General features: G+C 36.0%; 2 protein-coding genes and 1 long non-coding RNA gene across 9 annotated transcripts in view; 1 reads left to right on the forward strand and 2 right to left on the reverse strand.

Moving 5' to 3' along the window:
- Positions 1 to 2,360, reverse strand: part of Mlp84B (Muscle LIM protein at 84B) — a 49,983-nt gene extending 47,623 nt beyond the window's left edge. For 2 of the 4 annotated variants that reach the window (XM_022058027.2, XM_022058019.2), the window contains exon 1: positions 2,166 to 2,360. The gene's annotated coding sequence lies outside the window, so the exon portion shown is untranslated. The remainder of the gene's footprint in view (positions 1 to 2,165) is intronic. The other 2 variants (XM_022058009.2, XM_022058002.2) reach the window with 2 other exon arrangements.
- LOC110826849 (uncharacterized) overlaps positions 1 to 15,782 on the forward strand; it is a 102,222-nt gene that overhangs the window by 18,529 nt on the left and 67,911 nt on the right. The gene's annotated exons all lie outside the window — the stretch shown is intronic.
- LOC147873955 (uncharacterized) lies at positions 5,940 to 13,878 on the reverse strand. Its single transcript, XR_015534857.1, has 2 exons — positions 13,475 to 13,878; positions 5,940 to 7,142 (listed from the first exon to the last, which is right to left on the reverse strand). It is a non-coding gene; the product is annotated as an uncharacterized LOC147873955 (long non-coding RNA).

The following is a 15,782-nucleotide window of genomic DNA, read 5'->3' on the forward strand; positions in this document are numbered from 1 at the left end:
ACTTTACATGTTTTCTGAATAAGTCAGCTTATCCAGGTCCTTGATTTAGTCACCGTATGATTATTAAGTTAACGGCAAAAATGATGTTCTCAGTATATAATTCTATGTATTCTACAAGTTCTTTTGTTTCAGCAGTCTGTTTGAAGTTACTTTCCATCCGTCAATAGTTAAAAAACAAAATGTTTGACTTGAACAAAATGGCGGATAGACTTAGGGTTATGTGAATCAAACGGATTTCCAGAACATGTGAACATTTAAGTGAAATGAAAATTAATTGTGTTGAGAGTCACAAAAATTACAAAGTACGTCTCTTTTGCCAGGAAAACAACGGATGTTTCACGTTAGTGCTAATTAATTCAACGGAGCAGATACATTTTTGATAAACGTTTGGTCGCCTTTTATTGAACAAAATGTTTCATCACCGCCTCCGCAAGAGCTCGCGACTGGTCTCTGTTACATAATCCACTTTACACCCTCAACCGCATTTCGCCAAGATCCGTTTTAATATTATCCTCTCATATACGCCTAAGTCCTAGCAATATTTGTTGAAGAGTACACATCATGAAGCTCCTCATCAAGCAATTTTTTCTAGATTACATCAGTCGGATGTAATTATTACCATAAATTGAAGAATTATACCCATTAACTCATTCAAGTGTCTTTTGTCTTCGTCTTAAATTCTTTCTGTTTCCTTTTTGTATGTAATTTAAGATCATCTTGGAAGTTAGGTCCTCGTCTATTCTTTCAACATGTTTACCCCTTTATATTTGTACATTACGAAATTGAAACTAATTTGTATGTCTTATAAATTCGCTGTGTCTTCGAAGTCATAATTCGACTTAACCATCGATCACAGAATAACTCAGCGACTGAATTCTTTCTTCTGTTGCATTTTACCATAGAAGTACCCGATCTGCTGAAGAAATGCATTTACCTTCCCTTAAAGAATTCTGGTCCATACCTTTACAATTTCATTTTATTAGGTAATTTTCATTACCTCATATATTTTCAGAAATTTTATTAATTTATTATCAATTTTTAAAATTAGATATCTGATATTTTTAAAGTTATTAAACTTACTGAGAGTTAAACGTAGGAAATTATGCAAATGAAACCGGTTTAACGATCGTTGAAGCAGATGGTATACATGGAACTTATTTACGAGGAACTTAGTGTACTATCCCGGAATTTGCCTTGAGGGGCAAAGTAAAGCCATGAAAAGTCAGAATCGCCGATCTCCGGACTGAGATTTGAACCCGCGACCATTAAATCGCAACGTTCGGTGCACATTATCAAAATAAATTTCATTCATAACCATGCACATTTTCGTCTGTCTTTGCGGTTTCGTTCTTGTGTGTAGTTACTTTAAGGTTTCCTCACAAGAATTCTGTGTGCGTCATATCCGGCTCCTGCTAACTAAACATGGCCGTGTTATAAGTAGCAGTTCTACTGGCGTCTTCTCTGAATGAGGCCTATTTAAATTTAATTTGGGGTACAGCTATTCTGACTAATGTTTTCTCAGTTACAGGCGAGAACGAAGTTTGCTTCTTTAAATATGTAACGAACCTTCCTAAACAGTTCTTACCACAACACAGAACAAAATGGCCTTCTCATTTTACACGAAATAACCTCTGCAGATGATAAGTCGTATTCAGTAAACGTAACCTATGAAGTTCCCAAACAACATACCCTTCTTACAAATTCACAGTCTAAAATAACCTTATCATTTTACGCGAAGTAACCTCAGCAGTTGATAAATTGTCTTCAACAACCTATGAAATAATGTTTCCTAAACTATAAGGTTAAGAGTTAGGCCTATACCACAACACAGAACAAAATTCCCCTCTCATTTTACACGAAATAACCTCAGCAGCTGATAAATCATCTTCAGTAGACGTAACCTATGAAGTTCCCAAACAATATCCCCTTCTTACCAATTCACAGTCTAAAATAACCCTTTCATTTTACGCGAAATAACCTCAGCAGTTGATAAATTGTCTTCGGTAGCCTATGAAATAATGTTCCCAAAAATTATCAGGAGAAGAGTTAGGCCTATAAATAACGGAGTTGATGGTCTAGTACTGCCCTACTTTCCGGTTTATTTCTTCAAGTCTCCGATCGGAATGTTTCTCGTTTTCAATGCAACTCCTGGCACACTGTCTTACCTTGTCGGTTTGTCGTTGGGTAGCTAGATGACTGGAATGCGAGTAAGCACTTGCTTAGATTCGGCTGGGGCTAGACTTGCCTTCCAGACACTTGACTACCACTGCGGTAAAATGTAATTCGAATGGCACCGGGAGATACTCGCGTCTCGTAGTCTTTTGCACTCAGGTCTTTGCACACGGCACTTCTTACATCTCTCCCAGAGCCTGAAGGAAAGTTGGCCTGCCAACCCGCCAGAATGGACAATGAGAAAGTCTCAAAGAGGATTCGGGAGGTAGGAGGAGGAAACGAAGAGAAACATCATGAAAAAAGAATAAAGAAAGAGCTTTAAGCGGGAGCAGTGATTACTCGGAATAGATTTCTTGGTCACACACTTAATTTAGACTATTTTTGTGGTTTTATAAAAAAATTAAATCTGTATATCCTTACACACAATTTTTCCTTCATGACGTCCGTTTCGACGTGAATAAAATACGAAACTGTTACTAGATTAATCAGCTTTAAACCGCAGAAATTTAGGTTCTTTTAAATCCACCAAACAGTTTAAAAAGCATAAGGACGAGTTAATATTCTGTACTAATTAATTATATAACAATTCAAGTCCATAAAAACTCCTTATAACATCTCTTCCTATCGGTAGATACGTCTTATTTAAGTATTCAAGTCAGACGTCACTATAAAAGCAAGGCACGGGTCTGTATAATGATATGTTTCAATCCATATATTCACAACCTATTTATCTAAAATTTATTTTAATATTATCTTATCAAGCTGGTAAGCTTAGACGGCAAGGCAATCTTAAAACTTAAAATACTTTTGTGAAACACCTTATTTATTTCTAAATCCAGTTTAAACCATTCGATTAAATGAATTAATTTCCTTGATGCCACTGATGATGACCTCTTGAGATTGAAACGCGTATGGCAGTAGTGTCTTTTTATAGTGTTAATAGTTGTTTGTTTACTTATTTTATATTGTTATTTGTAGGCTATTCCATATTCCAAAGTTCCGTCCTCACACCACGTGTTGATTTCTCTTTGCGGTACGGACGGAATTTTTAAATATTAGTCCTATTTATACTAGTTTCGGCTTTACTTATTTATTATCCCTTTTCAATCTTGATCCGACCAGTGGCCACTTTCAAGGTATGTCACTAAATATTCCCTGGATTTGAGAGCTACATGTCTGATCCATTGTAAAGCTCCATGATTTGACTATGATTCCTGGTTATGTAATTTTCTCTATGCTGCATAGCCTGTACTTTGTCTGCGGTACGTATAAATATTATTCTTGACTGTTGTTTAGATTAGTTTAAACTTCGTCCTGTGTCAGAATTAGAACCCACAAAGAAGGATGGCAAAGGAATTTGATTTGTTTTTATTACAGTGTTTAGTGTTTTATAAAACACAAGAGACTATTTCTTGAATTTATTATGTCCTGAATTTTTTAGCTAACTTAATTTTCAGAAGTTATTTCTAAAACCAGATAAATTATTCAGGTATGAGAATATAATAGCCATTAGATGTTGTATGATAGAAGCAATTGGAACATTTGACAAATAAATAATCTCTTAGAATGTAGACATATCGAATTTTGGTAGTGCAGAAATCGCATGTAATCGTTATATAGTTTTGATGAGACTGTAAACTGAAGATGGAACAGCTATTTATGTTGCCGTGTGAAAAAGACACGTCATGAATAACGTTTTATAAAATCAATAACGACATGGAGGAATGTTTTATTAACCTCAGCACTAGATGTAGAGAGGTGGTCAGTTGGTTATAAAATAAGAGAATAACACATATTAAGGGTGTTTTAAAGTAGGGTGCTTTGGAGATTATGATCCTAAGAAAGACGTAGCAGAAACAGGCTGGATAAAACTGCGTAATGAGGAGATTAGTAATTTGTACATGTAACTAAATATTATTAGAATTATCACATCATGGAAGAACACATGGACTGCTAGTGTACCACTTGTGGGAATATGAGAAATATATATGACATTTTAGTTTAAAAATCCTTGGGGATAAAGTCACTTGGGCAACAGACATGTAGATGGGAGGATAATATTAAAATGAGTTTGAAGAGAACGGGGTATAAGAATGTGGACTGAATTTATATGGCCTAGGATAGAGTTCAATTGAGCTTTAGTGAACACGATAATGAATCTTATGGTTCCAAAAGGGGCTGGGAATATTCTTACCAGCTGAGCAACTGGTATTACAAAGCTAAAATTAAAGAATGGTTTATATAGATATTATTTTTCAAACAACTGGACAGATTTTACATAAATTTAATAATTCAAATAAGATGTCGACGAGAAAATCTCCTTCAATTTTTTTTATAAAAATCGTCACTTTAAGAACAGAAATTCTTTAACAAAATATGATTTAGAGAAGACTAGGTAGTTGCGGCTTTTAATGAGTTGTGTATCTGCTCTCTATTTTTCCTGTAAAAAAATGTTCACCTGCATATTAAATGTATTACAATAATTTTTGTCGGCTGTGGTTTTTGGGTTGTTATACCGCGTGGTCTTGTAGGTGGTTACCAAAGTTACGGAAAAACATATTGCCCCATATTACCCTAGCAAAAGTAGTTCGATTATGTACAATAGGATCGTACATCAATAGAACCTTAAAATGGGTGGTGGAAATGAGGTAGAGGACAGTAAAATATATTTGACAGTGATGGATTATGAGGCTGAAATAAACTCAAGAGGTCGCTAATTTTAGTTCCAAGTTCTCAGACATTTGAAAATCTAAATTAAAAATTTGTTAAAGCTTCTGCAGTTTTTATTAATGATCATAGATTGCCAAAACTTTCCGTTGATTTTCTAAGGACAGTACACAAATGTATTTATAAATTCCACTGGTCTTGTACACACATAGAAGCAACGTGCGTAAAATAGTAATCACAATACACCTGTGTCATATTCCTGTTATGTTGAGAGAAAGAATAAATATTCTTGTACTAAAACTTTCCTTCTTTTAGAGAGTTACATTTTGTACCATGTAGAGCTTAAAGGGTACATAAAATCATTATGCTGCGTCTATATCTCTGCCCGATTCACTTTTGTTATGTTTTATCACTTAAATCAGTGTAAGTAAGCTGTGAATAATTTTAATTTTTCCACATCAGATCTGTAATCCCGTAACACATGAACGATTGGATTAAGACGTTATTTGATTAGAATTATCGCACGCTTCATCTCTGCAAATTCACTTAGCTGGACTCGTGTGCAAATGTAGTTTATTAGACCTATAACATCAAATTTATACGGTCCACAAATCGATTATAAAATTAAATGACCTTAATTAATCCCTGTAAAGGGAAGAGTTATTATCTGGGGATAAAGAATATTTGGAGAGTCAAAATATCGCTAGTGTTAATAAGGAACATCAAACAGCAATTAGTGCATTAGACGAAGTAAAATTATAAGTGTCTATCAACCTTTAACATTCTTACATGATCCAAATTCAAGCATGATTTTATGAAATAATTCCACCAACATAATTAACTGATTAAATGCGTTGAGAAAAGCACCTCTTTAGAAGCTATTTGTTGCTCAGCTAGTCAATAAATTCCTTGCCTCTTATGGAATCAGAAGATTTATTAACGTGTTCGCGAGAGCCCTTTAATTGTCCATGTCTTGAGCCATATGAATCCAATCCACGCCCCAAAACGTATTAGCTCCCTTCAGGCTTGCCAACCAAAACTGTGGAAGCGTTTCTCAATTTTCCCATGCGTGTTACGTTGATATATTTTAATCTTAATGATTTTAGATAAATATGATTATTTATTGTTAATAAGAAATCGTGATTTCTAGTACTTGTAACAAAATTAATTCTCTTTATTAAGGGTTTTTTAGTAGAACTGTTCACCTCTTCGATGTCATAGCTGCTGCTGAGTCAGGGGAAGGCCTGGCAACTTGCCCGCCTGCTATATAAACAAGTCTCTATGCATATCGGACTGACTCACACATTGGTCACACTTCCAGCGCGCATGCTTCAACTGTTGACATAATTGTTTTACAGATCGCGGCCAAATAATTAGGCTCCAGAATTATAAAAACCACGTCATATCCGTTTTATTTGCAATCAAGTATCACGCAACGTTCAAGTATGTTCTACTCATCCACTGCTATTCTTACTGGCTTGTGACGAAATTTGGTGGCAACTGTTATGCGGTGTTTCTGGTTAAATTTTCTGGTACAGTACATATAGTAATAACATACGTATGCAAATCAGTTTTGTGTTTAAAACCTGATGTAACATGCGAGTTAACTATTCATACCATATTTATCCTGGGAGCACATAAAATGTGGGCTTATATATAGTAAGTGTTAACTGTTTTTATCTTATTCTTATACAGTCCCGCACAACAACCGTTAAACACTCTTACGTGAACACATTTGTATTTATTTCGTATTACAAAATGTGTTTTTCTTCGTTACTTTATTTCTTTGTGTAACTCCAACACTGTACTCCTCCTGATGTAGACTACAGTAAGGTCTAAGTGCAAATAAAACTGTTGCGTTACTTTTCGGCACTGCTGTATTCACCTGTGATTATCCGTAGCCAATGAACTGAACTCTCTCCGGAAGTCCTTGAGATTAATCCGTTGTTTTAATTTTTAGGGTGAGAAAACTATTTACTTTATTTTATTTAATGTTACTTGGTTTTATTGTTTCGATGCACACATGTGTAAAGTAAAGTAAAGTTTGTCCCACTACACGCCATGTAGGCGCTTGGGGGAAGAGAAGTATAGCTCCTACTCTTTCTTGATCTCGGCACTAGATGGGGTGAGTGATCAGTATCACGCCTCGGCCGTGCTTTACCCCCTGGAAATGACCCCGGTACCCATTGGATAGGAGGCTGGGTGGGCCCTAGAGCCGGTCTGGACGCAGAGGCTAGAGGAAAAATCCTCTGCCCCTGTCGGGGATCGAACCCCGGTCGTCCAGTCCGTAGCCAGTCACTATCCTGTGCACAAGAACTTATTTTAATAATAATCGTGTGAAAAAAGCTATTACGACAAATTATTTTTTAGGGTTTTAAACCTTTCGCAGTCAACTAGTATTTGAATGTCGTTAATTAAAACTATAGCCTATTCAATTCAAATTATTTCTGTACTCTAGCAAATTCATTTTAATTTATATAAAAAGGAAGGGATGTAGGCCTATATGCCTAAATGTAGAAAATTTAGCATTAATTTCAAATTACAAAAATAACAGACTAAGAATTCGTTTAATGATTTTAAAGATTACGATACTACAGAAGAAACAAATGATATAACATAATATCTTGTTTATATAATAGTATGTAGATTTAAATACATTTACTTAATTTTAAATACAGACTTTGGCTGTACAGAAGCACGGAAACTGAGTTCCGACAGCTGAAATATTCATTATGTAACGATACATTTTTAAATAACCTTGAAAGGTATTTATGGAGTACAATTACAAATTTCTTGTATGGTTTAGCAGAAAACATGTGGCTAGTAGCAATGATTACGCCCACGTTCTTATGGCGACTGTAGTTTGAGCTCCATCATCCTCAAAGCCAATAGAAAGAGTCACCCATGCTAAATCTGGACCAGTTCTACTCCACATAACTGAGAAGCAACGAGTGAGTCAGATTTGGACCGAGCCATGAACATCTTTCAGCCGAGAAGAAATATTATATCACAGAAATCTTTCCTCATTAGCCAAGTTCCCGAACCTAATTTCCCAGTCTTTTTACCGACTAGTACTTTATATAGAAGTTATGTATATATTTACTTATTCATGCATTCACTATAAATAAATCACAAAGAAATAGATTATAGAGTGAGTTCTATTGGTTCAGGATATGGGTTTTGTTAACACGATTACGATCTTTCGGATTACATAAAACCAGGAAATCTCTTAATCAGTTGAATATTTGTCAATTTTTTCAATGAATGTACCATGGATTTTAGTAATTGCCTTAGACAGTAGATATTCAAAGATTGTCGTGGTCTTAAGAAAAGTCTATACCTCTGGAAAATTATACTTAGGTAGATGTTAGACAAAATAGGGTCGAATGGTGGGCATTTGTAAACACGGAGATAAAATGTCGGTTTCAAAAAAATCAAGATATTTGAAATTTTTAGATATATTCTTCAGCGTAATCTGTCTTAAGAAGATTGGAGTATATTAACGATGTGTGAGGACGATTATGTGCAGTCAATTGGAAACATGCTATATCAAATTTGTTTCTAGCTACAATAGCGGGAAAATCTAAGGAAAAATTTCTATCACTCTATGATTATCTATAATCGTATCATTCGATGCTACTTAGTTTGGGGGATAAATTTTTCATGTTGTGAATACCTTTATAATATTTTGTTACTCGATGTTCTTATTGTATTTAGTCAATTTATGTAAATTATTTTATTTGTACGTGGGTAAGCCAATGGCACGAGAAAAAGGGAAGACGCATTACTCGTCAGTTTTTGTAAGTTGCAAATGTTTAAACGAAAGGTTGCCCTATATTTCGAAAACTTTCTTCAATTTAAATATTTGCGTAATATTATGTAGGATGTGAGACCAGATTCTGCGAATATCACTGAACGAATGTTCGGCCAGTTGCCAGGATTTGCGTTTAAATGTAGGAACATTCGTTTCCACGATGCTGCTTATTACGAGTGGGACGAGCGGCTGCAGTGTCCCTGTGTCCCTATACGCTTATGTTTCACTGTCTGCGCTCCATTACTGTCTCTCTAACGGAAATCAGTTTCTTCCGTCTTTCACTCGTTATTTCTCTTATTATCGTTTAGCCATTTTCTAAAAATATCTTATGGATATTTCACATGTAGCGAGTGCTTTAACGTAATCCTCACGGAGCATTACTTCGATTTGATCCTGCTGGGGTCATTACTTCGATTTGATCCTGCCGGGGGCATTAATTCGACTTGATCCTGCTGGGGGCATTAATTCGACTTGATCCTGCCGGGGGCATTAATTCGACTTGATCCTGCTGGGAGCATTAATTCGACTTGATCCTGCCGGGGGCATTAATTTGACTTGATCCTGCCGGGGGCATTAATTCGACTTGATCCTGCCGGGGGCATTAACTCGACTTGATCCTGCTGGGAGCATTAATTCGACTTGATCCTGCTGGGAGCATTAATTCGACTTGATCCTGCCGGGGGCATTAATTCGACTTGATCCTGCTGGGGACATTAATTCGACTTGATCCTGCCGGGGGCATTCATTTGATTTGATCCTGCCGTGGACATTACTTCGATTTGGTCAAGCTGGGACATCAATTCGATTTGATCATGTTGGACATTACTTCGATTTCTCTCGCATTAAATGATGAAATGGTGGCCAGCTTGTTTAAATGGTTTTGAATTTCAAAATAGTTTCGAAATAAAACAGACTGGGGTGAAAGCTGTTATTACCATGATGGGTTTTGTACTTAAAACATGCCTCGAGTGTTCAGACTGTGTGCAATGACATCTTACTGAGTCACTGCAGATGGTTTACTCAGTTTTAGTCATGGGGTTTAGGTAATTGTGTTCTACAGAAGAGCCACACGAATTCCTTGCACCTGGTGGGCGAAATATGAGACCAATGCATCATCCCAGAACTGACTTTTTGTTTGTACTGAAGCTGTAAATAGACTATTCGTCAGCACGGCCCTCGTGTTGATTGAAGTCGCTCTCAAGTGTTTTAGGCTGTAGAGGGGTGTTTCGCCAGTGTGACAGTCGGCTTCAACTATTAACTTTTTATTCCGTATTAATTATACCACGATTCTTTGTTCCATGACGAAGAAATCTGTGAAGGAAAGTTATATTTTCATAGAAATAGTACAATAAGCTACAGCAGACTATTTAAAGATATATGACCGTAATTTCGTGGAAGAACTGTTATAAACTAATTCAAATTTATTGCTTTGATCTCTTTCGATGTTTAACGCAGTGTTCTTTTGTCTGGCATCAGAACGGCATTCAGTTGAGAAAAATACAGGTTTACACTACATGAAGTTTTAAATAGGATTCCAGTATGTTTCCTGTGTCAGTGCAAACGGAGGTGTTGGTCAAGACACGTGACTGACTCAGTGAGTGACTGACAGCGAGTCGGTGACTCTTACTTACAACCTGACAGTGAATAGATGACCGACTGAGCTAGTGGAATAATTGCTGACCGGGAGAGGGTCTAAGTCGCTGGCTGAGTGGGTGGATGAGTGGCGGTGAGTGGGTGGGTGGGTGAGTGAATTTTTTCTGAAAAGCATTCATCTAATGGCTCCCAACTCATTCCAGTTTCCTTTGAGTGAAATTTTTTTGGTAAAAGTAACAAGATTAAGGAAGTGGCCTTCGTATGGTTATCTTATTCAAATTTTCGCAAATAGTAGACTTAAATTATGGAAGTAGATTGATTTCCTTATAAGCCACATTGAAAAATTAATAAACATGTAATTTATAGATTCCTCTAACTCTTGATAACTCTAAGAAGCACAGTCCTTTTCAAAGAGCTAATAGTTGTTTAGTTACAAAAGAAATACCCCACTTTTTATGAAACCTGGTGGAGGATCGTTGAAATTTTCAGAAGACCGCTCCACTGGGCCATATAATGAAACAGATGAATTAAGTCCACATGTTTGGTGTATTTATTTGTGGTCCATTTTAATATTATTCTCCCATCTATGATTACGTCTACCTATTGGTCTCTTACCTTTACTCTTGAGACAAAAATTTTGTTATGTACAGGGTATACACAAAAGAATGGTGCGGTTTCAGAAGTTAATAAAAAAATATTTCTCACCTTACACGGGCACAACATACACCGTCAGTTGAGAAATAATTTTTTATTAACTTTTGAAACCGCACCATTCTTTTGTGTATACCCTGTACAGGCCCGTGCGGGCTACATACTTTGCTGAACTCATTATCTTGATTTAGCATCTTAATGTTTTGGAAAGAGTACACATTACAAATTTCCTCACTATGCAGTTGTCTCCATCTCGTGTTACTTTTTCGCCCCGTGGCTCAAGAAATATCAAAACTTTCTTCTCTTTCACATTCTCCTTTATGGTGAGAGAATAAGTGAACAGGTGAAATTACAATTATGTGTGCGTCTACTTTTACGTTTATGAGCTAAGGAGAGATCAATATTGATTTCATAACGTCTTATAAAACCGGCTTAATCACTTCGAAAATTATTTAATTCTGTATACGATTTGTGGTTTTTTCCTCACAAGAACAAATCGGACTGCCTTCTCGGTTATGTGGTTAGGAACTTTTCGGAGGAAACTACCACCTTAATTTTAAGGGTTGAATATGGAGACAAACGTTCCTCTGAAACGCTGGTAACATCCTAAGAGATTACACGTCATAATCCTAAAAGCGCCATTCCTGACCTGTGTAAACGTTAATGAGTACATTTTTTTAACCATCTTCAAACAGCACAAACTTCGATTTTTTTCTTTTATGGTAACAAAAACAAAATGTGATTTTTTATTGTTAAAGTTTGGAACAGTCACAGCTGAGTCCCATTATAAATTCCTTGAAACGTAATTAAGCTTGGCTGCAAGGTGGCCTGTATTTGTATGAAATCTCGTACACCTGCTCATGAAATGCATCATTCTGCTTTTATTTTTTCACTGTTTGACCCGATTACTAAATTACTTCGTAGATGCGAGGATGTGTTCTGAGCAGGAGTTATAAATAGAAAAGACGTAGCTATTTAAATACACTCTTATATTAATAAAGAGTGTTGGCTTCATTCGTTGATAGTTGCATTTATGACTTTCCGCCGTGGCTGTCAGACAAGCTCAATGTTTCGATTTCAGTCGAGAGATCTATGAATCAGACATGGATGTTTTGAATTTTGCCTTTGGTGTCTTTTATGAAAACAGGCTTCTCAAGTAGAGTCCAATTACAAGCGATTATTAACAATTTCCTTTTCTAACATAGTCTTATTTATTCGCGACATATTTATAGAGTCCGATTGTTTAATTGCTTTTTAAAGTGTAGAGAAATTTTTAAAACTTAATCGTAAATCTATTATAATTGACGCATGAGTCAGGAAGAATTGTTTTTCGATTCTCATCACGATGGCTCACCACGATAGATCGATTTGTGAGTTATCGCTTTTGATGAAGGTGGATTGTATTTCTAGATTTAACCGTCTATGAAGATGGATCTCGCTTTCCTTTAACGTTTAAATTGTTTGCTGTAACGTCTTATTACGTAAAATGTTCGTGTGTCTGTGTTATATGTAGATCTAAATCTGTCATTCGAGATATCGTGGGATTATAGTACGTGAAGTAATCACTAGATGTCGTTAAGCCTTAACCGTGAATATTATTTACATCACCTGACGATAGAAGGCTCTGCCTGGTTGTAAATTTTGCTTCTCTGTATGCAACACGATTTTCAATAACTGAAATTCTGTGGATGATTCTTTGTCATAAGCCGAGTCACTAAGTTAACCAGATAATTCCCCCGCTGTTTATGGAATCTTAAGGTGCCTTATCTTGTTCTGATGTTTATTTACAAAGTAATAACAATGAATGCGTCGTATGTCTCCTTGTGCTTGTGAGCTATTTGATAGTACACGAGGAATAACATATAATTCTGACTGATATGTTAAAAAGCCTAAAACAGCCTGTTTCAAATCCTTATCTATAATTAATGTTAATTTTCCTGTGTCATTTGACTCTTCTGCAGTTTAAAGATCGTTAAGTAACTTAAAAATTAATCGTCCAAAAAATTTTAATTGAGTTAAAATTTAGAATTTAAATCAAGCCATTTAAATTATAATGATGTTATGAAAAACTCATTAAATACCTATAAATTTTCGACACTTTCCTCTTTACCTGAAAAAATTGGTCTAGGGCCTGCATTGCCTCCTATATACGCATAAATAGAAAATGCCCGTTGAAATTCAACGACAATTTAGAAGGTCATACTTGTAATCAGTTTTTCAGATGCAAAGTAGATGTTATTGTGAAGATTTCTTGTGCACAATTTTAGTCTGAAAATCTGAGTGGAACATATCATATGTTTGACGTGTGTGTATATATGGGACTTTACCGGTCGTGTTCAATGGACCTGGAAGAAATTTGGAGGAGGTGTAGACTGGGTTCATCTGGTTGACAACAGAGTTTAATGACTGACTTGTGAACAAGGTTATGTAACTTTAGATTCCATAAAAGGTCGGTATTTTGACGAACTGAGACGCTATCAGTTTCTGAAGACTACTCTACCACATGGAGTTTAGGAAACCTAATTAGAAAACATCTGTAACTTGATATAATGCTGGGCTTATAAAGCATTTACTCACACATTTCATAACGTTCTTCTTCTTTCTCTTTCGCGTTGCCAGGTGACGTCACAGCGTGCAATCTCTAGGCTACAAACGTTTAATAACAGTTTCTGTAACGTCCATTCCAAGTCCGCAATTTATACATCAACAACACAACGCGGTATATTGAATCGCGGACTCAGGCGGAAGAGTCGAACGCTCCTCCCGTCAAGTCGGGCCCCTACGGCTGCGCTGACTAAAAAACCCGATGGTTTTCACATTTTTAAACATTTTTATGTTATATAACCGCACAGTTAATGAAAGGAAAATAACCCCAGTATTGTCTGCACGTCGATAATTCAATATTAGGTTAGAGTAATGAACACAACTTCAATCACTGGTTCATTGGTAATACTTTCACTTCGTTCGATGCGAAGTGACCAAGTGACGGTAGGAACACGATTAGTTAGTTTGTCTGCCTTTCAGATATACTACTCATATCCCTCCCCTCGGTTGTGTATTTCATTCAGTCAAAGTGGCCCATACATTGTCAATATTTACTACCCTTTTTCTGAAATTCAGTTCAGTTTTTAAGATGGCTGTCTTCTGGGTTGTTGCGTCGTGTATTCTGGTAGAAGTTTACCGACGTTTCAGAGGTCCATGCTACCTCATCACCCTGATCATGGAGGCAGCAAGGACCTCTGAAACGTCGGTAAACTTCTACCAGAATACACGACGCAACAACGCAGAATACAGACATATTCAGACTCACCGCCGTGAAAACCTCAAATCTTATATAAATTCTATTCATTATTTTTCACGTACTGACTTAACGGTGTAAAGGCCAATTGAAAACTAAACACAACTTAAAAAGAAACAGGAAAATCAAATAGGCCTACATAAAAACAAACAACTTACTGAATCAGGGCAATTTTTTTCGTCTTGACAATTCCAGCGGCACAAATCAAAGTCAATAATGTTATTGATCGCGTGATAAATATGGAAGGAATTGGCAAAAAATATTGACGTAATTGGATTGATGGATTTTAAAATATTTGTTTCGTCAGAATAACAGTCTGCCTTTAGAAAGAATAAACTGTGAATGATTTGAGATGTCTGGTCTGCCAATTAGCAGGCTCATCTTCAAAACTACGCTATATAACGGAATTAGTACAGATTAAATTCGGGGTATACTACCATTCAGTTAAAGAATATTTTGTCTTTCCATTTCTTATCTGAAGCAGTGAAGATTAAATTAAACAAATATATTATTTTGCCTGATTTGAGGAATTTTATGACCAGGTGAAAGAATTCTAATTTTTCAAGATGGTCTCTTCTTTATGGTGTTTATCAATAGTTGTTGGTTGATATTATGCGAGGGAGTTTGCAAATTATAAAACTCACACTATGAAATGTAATGTTGAAATTCTGATGCAGTGATTTTGGCCATTACCGCTGCGTTTTCGTTCTGTGTCGAAACAGCTCTTTGGCTCATTTCCTAGTCGCTCCTAAAAACAGCTGTTTAATCAGAAGGGTTGGCACATAGGTAACGCAGTAAAGAAATGAAATAAAATAAAATAAAATAAAAGCAGCCGCTGTGTAAATAGGATCATACCCGACTCTTGTAAGTCGCCCTTCAGGAAACTGATTAATTTTATCACAGTCCATCATTATGACATCAGTTGCACCAGATCTAAGAAAAGATTAATTAATGTAGCAGATGCACGCGTTTTTAGTCGCTGAAGCCAACTGCCTGTCACCTCACGAATCAGATGTAATGGGGATTTAGTTTTGGATAAGAGTTGAAGGGCGTTTTCTAGGTCTGTGAACATGTTTTACCAGTTTCGACCCTTATAATTTTGTATATCTAATAAATATGATGTATTATAATACGAATTATAAAATCGCTCCAATTTGTTTGTCGGATGTTATGGCGTCGTCTCTGAAACGAGGGCCGGTGAGTTGGGATAATTCTTTACAGACGAACTTTCCAAAGTAGAAAGTTAGAGATAACACGCCCATGCCACCGGACCAACGAAGTCCTTAGACTATATACCCATGTTTAACACTTTAAACTATATGTACCACTTTTCTCTGATCATAAATTAACTGTATTGCCCACTCTGTATTGATTAATGTCGTATGATTCTTACAGCAATCAAGATCTTTGAGATAGAGACTGGACTTTTAAATATTGTTAGATGAGCTTTGAGACTTTTGATCCAGACAATAAATTCCCCACAATTTATGGACACCTATTGATTGTATCTACACTATATTCAATATTAACATATTTTTATAAACTTACTCAGCGTGATGTCATGCTTGTCGTCCGTAACTGCGTGTA

This window comes from Zootermopsis nevadensis, unplaced genomic scaffold (genome assembly GCF_977971745.1).
Source record: "Zootermopsis nevadensis isolate Lab colony 2312 unplaced genomic scaffold, Znev_1.0 Znev_ptg000012l, whole genome shotgun sequence".
In the NCBI taxonomy this organism is placed as follows: Eukaryota; Metazoa; Arthropoda; class Insecta; order Blattodea; family Termopsidae; genus Zootermopsis; species Zootermopsis nevadensis.